Source organism: Chiloscyllium plagiosum, unplaced genomic scaffold (genome assembly GCF_037043375.1).
Source record: "Chiloscyllium plagiosum isolate Xiang-an unplaced genomic scaffold, Cpla_swu_hap1 HiC_scaffold_14, whole genome shotgun sequence".
Lineage (NCBI taxonomy): Eukaryota > Metazoa > Chordata > Chondrichthyes > Orectolobiformes > Hemiscylliidae > Chiloscyllium > Chiloscyllium plagiosum.
In genome coordinates this window covers 93,471,467-93,477,443 of record NW_028270152.1, presented here as the reverse complement: position 1 = coordinate 93,477,443, position 5,977 = coordinate 93,471,467, and positions in this window count along the sequence as shown.

Below are 5,977 nucleotides of genomic sequence, written 5' to 3'. Positions count from 1 at the left end.
TCAAATTCCAGGGAGATATTCCCTCCCTGTCAGAACCTTTGGTTTGATTTAACTGTTTTTCAGTTCTCTTTCTGTGAGCTGTGGAGTTTTCTTTTTTCCCCATTTCTCCGACCCAGAAGTGTTATCACAGCAACCTTCCCACCATCAAAATCATCATTACGCAATTATAGCAGTAAACCACCTGAATAACCAATTGAATATTCATAAACAAAGCCCATTATGGGCAAAGCAAACCATTACAAGTGACAGAGTGGGAAAGGACAAAATCAAAGTCGAGTTGGGGGGTGAGGGGTCAGCGCTGGAGATAAAGGCGTGCCCACCTCTATCTAAAGGCATCAAGAGCGTTGATACACACCACATGCTCCTTCTCCAAGGACATCCTACTGTGAAGCCTTTATCCTTAATCATAGAATAGAATCCCTACAGTGTGGAAGGAGAGCATTGGCCCATCAAATCCCAACAAACATCCGAAGAGCATCCCACCCAGAGCAATCCAGAGTAAAATTGCATTTCCCATGGCTGATCCACTAGTCTACATAATCCTCGACACTGTGGGCAATTTAGCATGACTGATCCACCTAACCTGTACATCTTTAGCCTGTGGGAGGAAACCAGAGCACCTGAGAGGGGACCCACACATGGGGAAAATGTGGGAACTCCACACAGGCTGTTGGCCAAGGCTGGACTCCAACCTTGTACCTGATGCTGTGAAGCAGCAGTGCTACAATCAATTTAAATCAAAATAGATGATCCCTGCTCATTGTCACATTGCTGTTTGTGGAGACTTACTGCCCAAAGAGACATCCCAAAGTTCAGAAAGTTGCAATATAAATTCAGTCAACTCCAGCCCAGTTAATGTGATTAACAACCACAACATCAATACTCCAACAGTGTCATCATGTACAAGGTCCAGTCCTGACTCTGATGAACAGTAACATCAGAATCAGAGTCCTGCAGTGATGTGTGAACTCTACCCCACACAGAGCAGGTGGATGATCACTTCCCTGTGTCCACTCACTGGGCTGTCAGTTGTGTTTAAGACTCGGCAAATCCCTTGTCACGCAGAGAGGGAACCAGTGTGAACTCGCTGGGGTCTCATGGGACCGGATAAATAACTGAATCCTCTCTCCTACACTGAGCATCTGAATGGCCTCTCCCCTGTGTGGGCTCACTGGAGTCTCGGGGGCAGGATGAATCACTGAATCCCCTCTCACACACTGACCATCTGAATGACCTCTCCCCTGTGTGGGCTCACTGGGGTCTCAGGGGGCAGGATGAATCACTGAATCCCCTCTCACACACTGACCATCTGAATGGCCTCTCTCCTGTGTGGGCTCACTGGGGTCTCGGGGGGTGGTGCATTTGGGTGAATCTCTCCCCACACACTGGGAGCAAGTTAATGGCCTTTCCCCAGAGTGAGCTCGGTGTTTCAGCATTTCAGAGGACCTAGTGTATCCTTTCCCACACACTGAGCAGGTGAATGGCCTCTCCCCAGTGTGACTGTATCGGTGTGTGTCCTGCTGGGAGGGGTAAGCGAATTCCTTCCCACAGTCCCCACGTTTATATACCCTAGCCCTGGTCCCGTCCCATTGGTGTCTTCGCAAATCACATGACTGGTTAAATATTCAATTGCATGCAGAGCATAGGAATTATTTCTCTGGGCTAGGCATGTTGCTTTCCCTTTCCATATTACCGATAAGGATCAGGACCTGCGGAATTGGGCGACTCTGCAGTTGATGTGACGTTAAAGCTGAGTTTCCCACGTGGAACTTTCTCTCTGTAAAAAAAAAAAGTTTCTCCATATCATTACGACAACCCCCAACACCAGCTCTCCCTTCAGTTCTCCTGAATTTCTAATTTTGGATTAATGCAATGACCTCAGTAATGTGCCTTTCTCTCACTTGTTTCTGGAAGTAAGTTAGGACCATTTTGAATAACTTTACAAGTAGGACCCACACCTATTCTATCATGTACGAGTTCTAACCCAGGGGAAGTTTGTTGCCAACTCCGATGACAGTCATAATGCTCTGACCACTTCGCCGGAGCCAGTGCAAGTCAATTCTAACAATTATCAATAGATTTTATCTAAACAGGATGCCCCCACAATAGACACTCAATGCCCGCAAGTTGTGTTTTTTTTCTTAAAGCCCCTCATGTGTCCGACAATCTGGCAATACAATTGAAGATATTTTATACAGTGACCTTACAGTCTCAATTGTCAGTTCCAGTCCATGAAGCAGCCAGTAACATGCCGCAGTGAATTGAATTCTAACAGCAGCATTGCCCTGGTAGGAGAGATTGCAGAGCATGAAACTGTCTTCTCTGGAGTATCGAAAATGAAACACTTGAAATGAACAAAATTCTTCAAGAGCCCAATGGGATAAATACAGCAAGGATGTGCTCCCTGGCTGGTGTGTCTGGAATGAAATAAGCGCTAACTGTGGTATCTTTACCCACATTCAATCTAACCTCTTTACAAACCCTGCCCTGATATTTCCTTAGAGGGCTCAGAATTAATTGTTCACAGAAATATTACTGTGCAAAAGGAGGCTGATTGGCTCATCAGTTCTCCAAAGGATCACCTCACTGAATGCTATTCTTCTGCCTTTACCCCATAAACCTTCCCATTCATCCTCTTCCAATAACTGTTCAATTCTATCCTCTTCATTGTACCTGACTCCACCACACTCTTTGCAGTGCATTCCTGACCATAAACTTTCTCTGCATGAAAACATTTTGACTCATGTCCCATGTGCTTCTTTTGTCAATCCCTTTACATCAGTGCCTCCTCATTATTGATTCTTTCATGCATGTGAACAGTTTGTCCTGATCTACTCTCATTAGATCCCTTTTGGAGATATCTTTACCCACCATACCCTGGGATAGTGACTACATCTCTCCCGGTCACAGGAGAGCAGTGAGAGACCATTCAGGTGCTCTCATTCTGGGATTAGGTTCAGGACATTATTCAGCCTCACTGTACTCCAGTGAATACACAACAGGGAGAGGCAATTCACCTGCTCTCAGTGTGGGAAGAAATTCACTCATATCCAGCTTGATGAAACACCGGCGAGTTCACAGGTAACCACAGTGATCGGATTTATTTTGTTTGTTCATGGGATCATGGCATCACTTCCTGGGGCAGCATTTGTCATCCATTCTAACTGCCCAGAAGATGGTTCAGAGGCAACCCCATTATTCAGGGTCTGGATTCACATGCCGGCTGGACCAGGTCAGAAGTAACAGTTTCCTAGACCCAGTGACATTAAGAGTTGATTTATGATCTATTATCCTATTTTGGAAATGATAATGAATAATGTTTGCAGTTGAATTAAAAGTGCAAGACCAAAATGGGTTTTAGCGCTGAAAATGTGTTGCTGGAAAAGCGCAGCAGGTCAGGCAGCATCCAAGGAGCAGGAGAATCGACGTTTTGGGCATGAGCCCTTCTTCGTTCCTGAAGAAGGGCCCATGCCCGAAACGTCGATTCTCCTGCTCCTTGGATGCTGCCTGACCTGCTGCGCTTTTCCAGCAACACATTTTCAGCTCTGATCTCCAGCATCTGCAGTCCTCACTTTTTCCAAAATGGGTTTTATTCTAATTGAGCATGCCCTCCTGTTTGCTCAGTTGTTATTGACAACCTCATCCCCCTTGCACCAGAACCTGTTCCAGATAGTGTTATAGAAAAGGCAGAATGGTCAGCTGCAGCTGGTCACCTGACCCCAAAGGTTCACTCTCCATAGGTGCTGCCAAATCTGCTGAATTTTTCCAGCACTTTGTTTTTGTGTCTGATTTCCCAGCATTTGAAGATCGTTAGTTTTTCAATATTGATCTTGTCTGTTGCAGAGGAGTTTATTGATGAGTTTGGAGAGTTTTGAAAATTGCAAGTTAGGCCAGAAATCAGCCATGATCTATTGAATGGCAGAGCAGGGTTGAAGGGTTGAATGGCCTCCTCCTGTTCCAATGAAATTTGCCCATCTGCAGCTTTCGGCAACATTTACCCTCACTGCTCACTTCACTTCCATGTCTAACACACTGTTACTGACTGAACAAACCTCCTGTGTTTGAACTAAACCTGCTCATGTTCAGTGGCTCCCTCTCCAGCCACCCGCGTTTAACTCTCATCAAGGGATGCTGTCTCGTATTACTGCGGGAATGCCCACAAAGGACCCAGCCTGGAGTCTGTGTCCCCTTAGTCCACAAACCCGGTTTATTTCCTTCTTCCTCTTTCATTTTGGCTATTGAACTCTCGGTTTCAATCCATTCTCCTGTCATGCTCTTCAACATGCCCATGTGGGTGGACTATAGGCAGCTGGGATTTAATGAAGGGAAGTGGGGATTAGGCGGAAGTACGAGGAGAGGCGACAGCAATGACAGTTCTCATTGTAACGGCAGAGTTTCTCCGTGACACAGTGAGTGGTGAGGCACCTGAGATTGTGGGGGAGGAAGATTCAATCAGGAATTTGGGAAAACACTCACTGACCTGTCCATCTGATTGTTAACTCAGACAGATAGACAGAAAGAAAGATGCACATTTAGGTCACAACTTTGATGACCTGGGGCAGTGAACCATGCTTCATGCTTCAGACCCAATGATTCCAACATCAAACCTCTGAACACAAAAACACAAAGCTTCCTACTTGTAAAAGGTTGTCTCTCAGCCTCCTCTTTTCTTGAGAAAAGCTTTGAGCTGTTCAGCATTTCCTGGTGGTTATAACCTCTATGCTCCTGTAAGTTTCGTGACTGAACTTTTATTTTCCTGTTCCTTGTGAGTGATGGCAGCAGCAGAAACAGGTCCTGACCTGTGAGTGGTTTTGGTTGGAATATTTGTATTTACAAATTCATTCTCAGCCTCACCTACGGTGAGAAATTGATGTAAACAGAAGGAAAGGAGTGAGTGAGCACCCACAGAAACACAAAGGCAGCTTGTGTACCTGAGCTGAATGAACCGGGCATCAGGAAAATGTGATGACAATCACAACTCGTTTGAATCCCTGAGGTGCAGAAAGAGGCTACTCAGCTCATCGAGGTTGCAATGACCTGCTCTCCCACCCTATCCCCATAACCCCACATTTACCATGGCTAACCCAACCCACCTAACCTGCACACTACAGACCATGTTAGCATAGCCAATAGAGCAAACCTGTACATCTGTGGGAGGGTTTAAGATTACATCAAAATGCTTGATGAATTGTTGATGAATTCTCACAAAACTTGACTGACGCAAATGCTGTGTTTTTGAAAATAAAATCTGGGGGAAACTGCAGCCAGAAAGATTTCCGATTATCCCTGGAGGAAGAGAATTCAAAACTCGTGCCATTGTCCCAGGGGGGCGCAGTGAAAGTTACAGAGGCCTGGGAAACATCAGAAATGTAACAAGTTGTGAGGAAGGTGAGGGTGAGACAAAGACAAAATGACAGTCTGTCACATGGGGCAAGGCAGGAGAGATTAAATAGCAGAAATTGTAGTGCCTCAAGGCCACGGGGAATGGAGTTAGGGCTGGGAAACAAATAAGGAAACAAGGTATGCAGCTGTCAATGAAAAAAACAGATTATAACACGAAAGGCCGAATTCAAAGTCTGAAATTATTGCTCTCATTGGTGAGTACAGAATGCTGTAAAGCCTGGGTAGTTCTATTACAGCCAATACAGGCAAGGACTGATTCGGGATAGTCAACATGGCGTTGTGCATAGGAAATCATGTCTCACAAACTTGATTGAGTTTTTTGAAGAAGTAACAAAGAGGATTGATGAGACCAGAGCAATAGATGTGATCTATATGGACTTCAGTAAGGCATTCAATAAGGTTGCCCATGGGAGACTAATTAGCAAGGTTCGATCTCATGGAATACAGGGAGAACTAACCATTTGGATATAGAACTGGCTCAAAGGTAGAAGACAGAGGGTGGTGGTGAAGGGTTGATTATCAGACTGGAAGCCTCTGACCAGTGGAGTGCCACAGGAATCGATGCTGAGTCCTC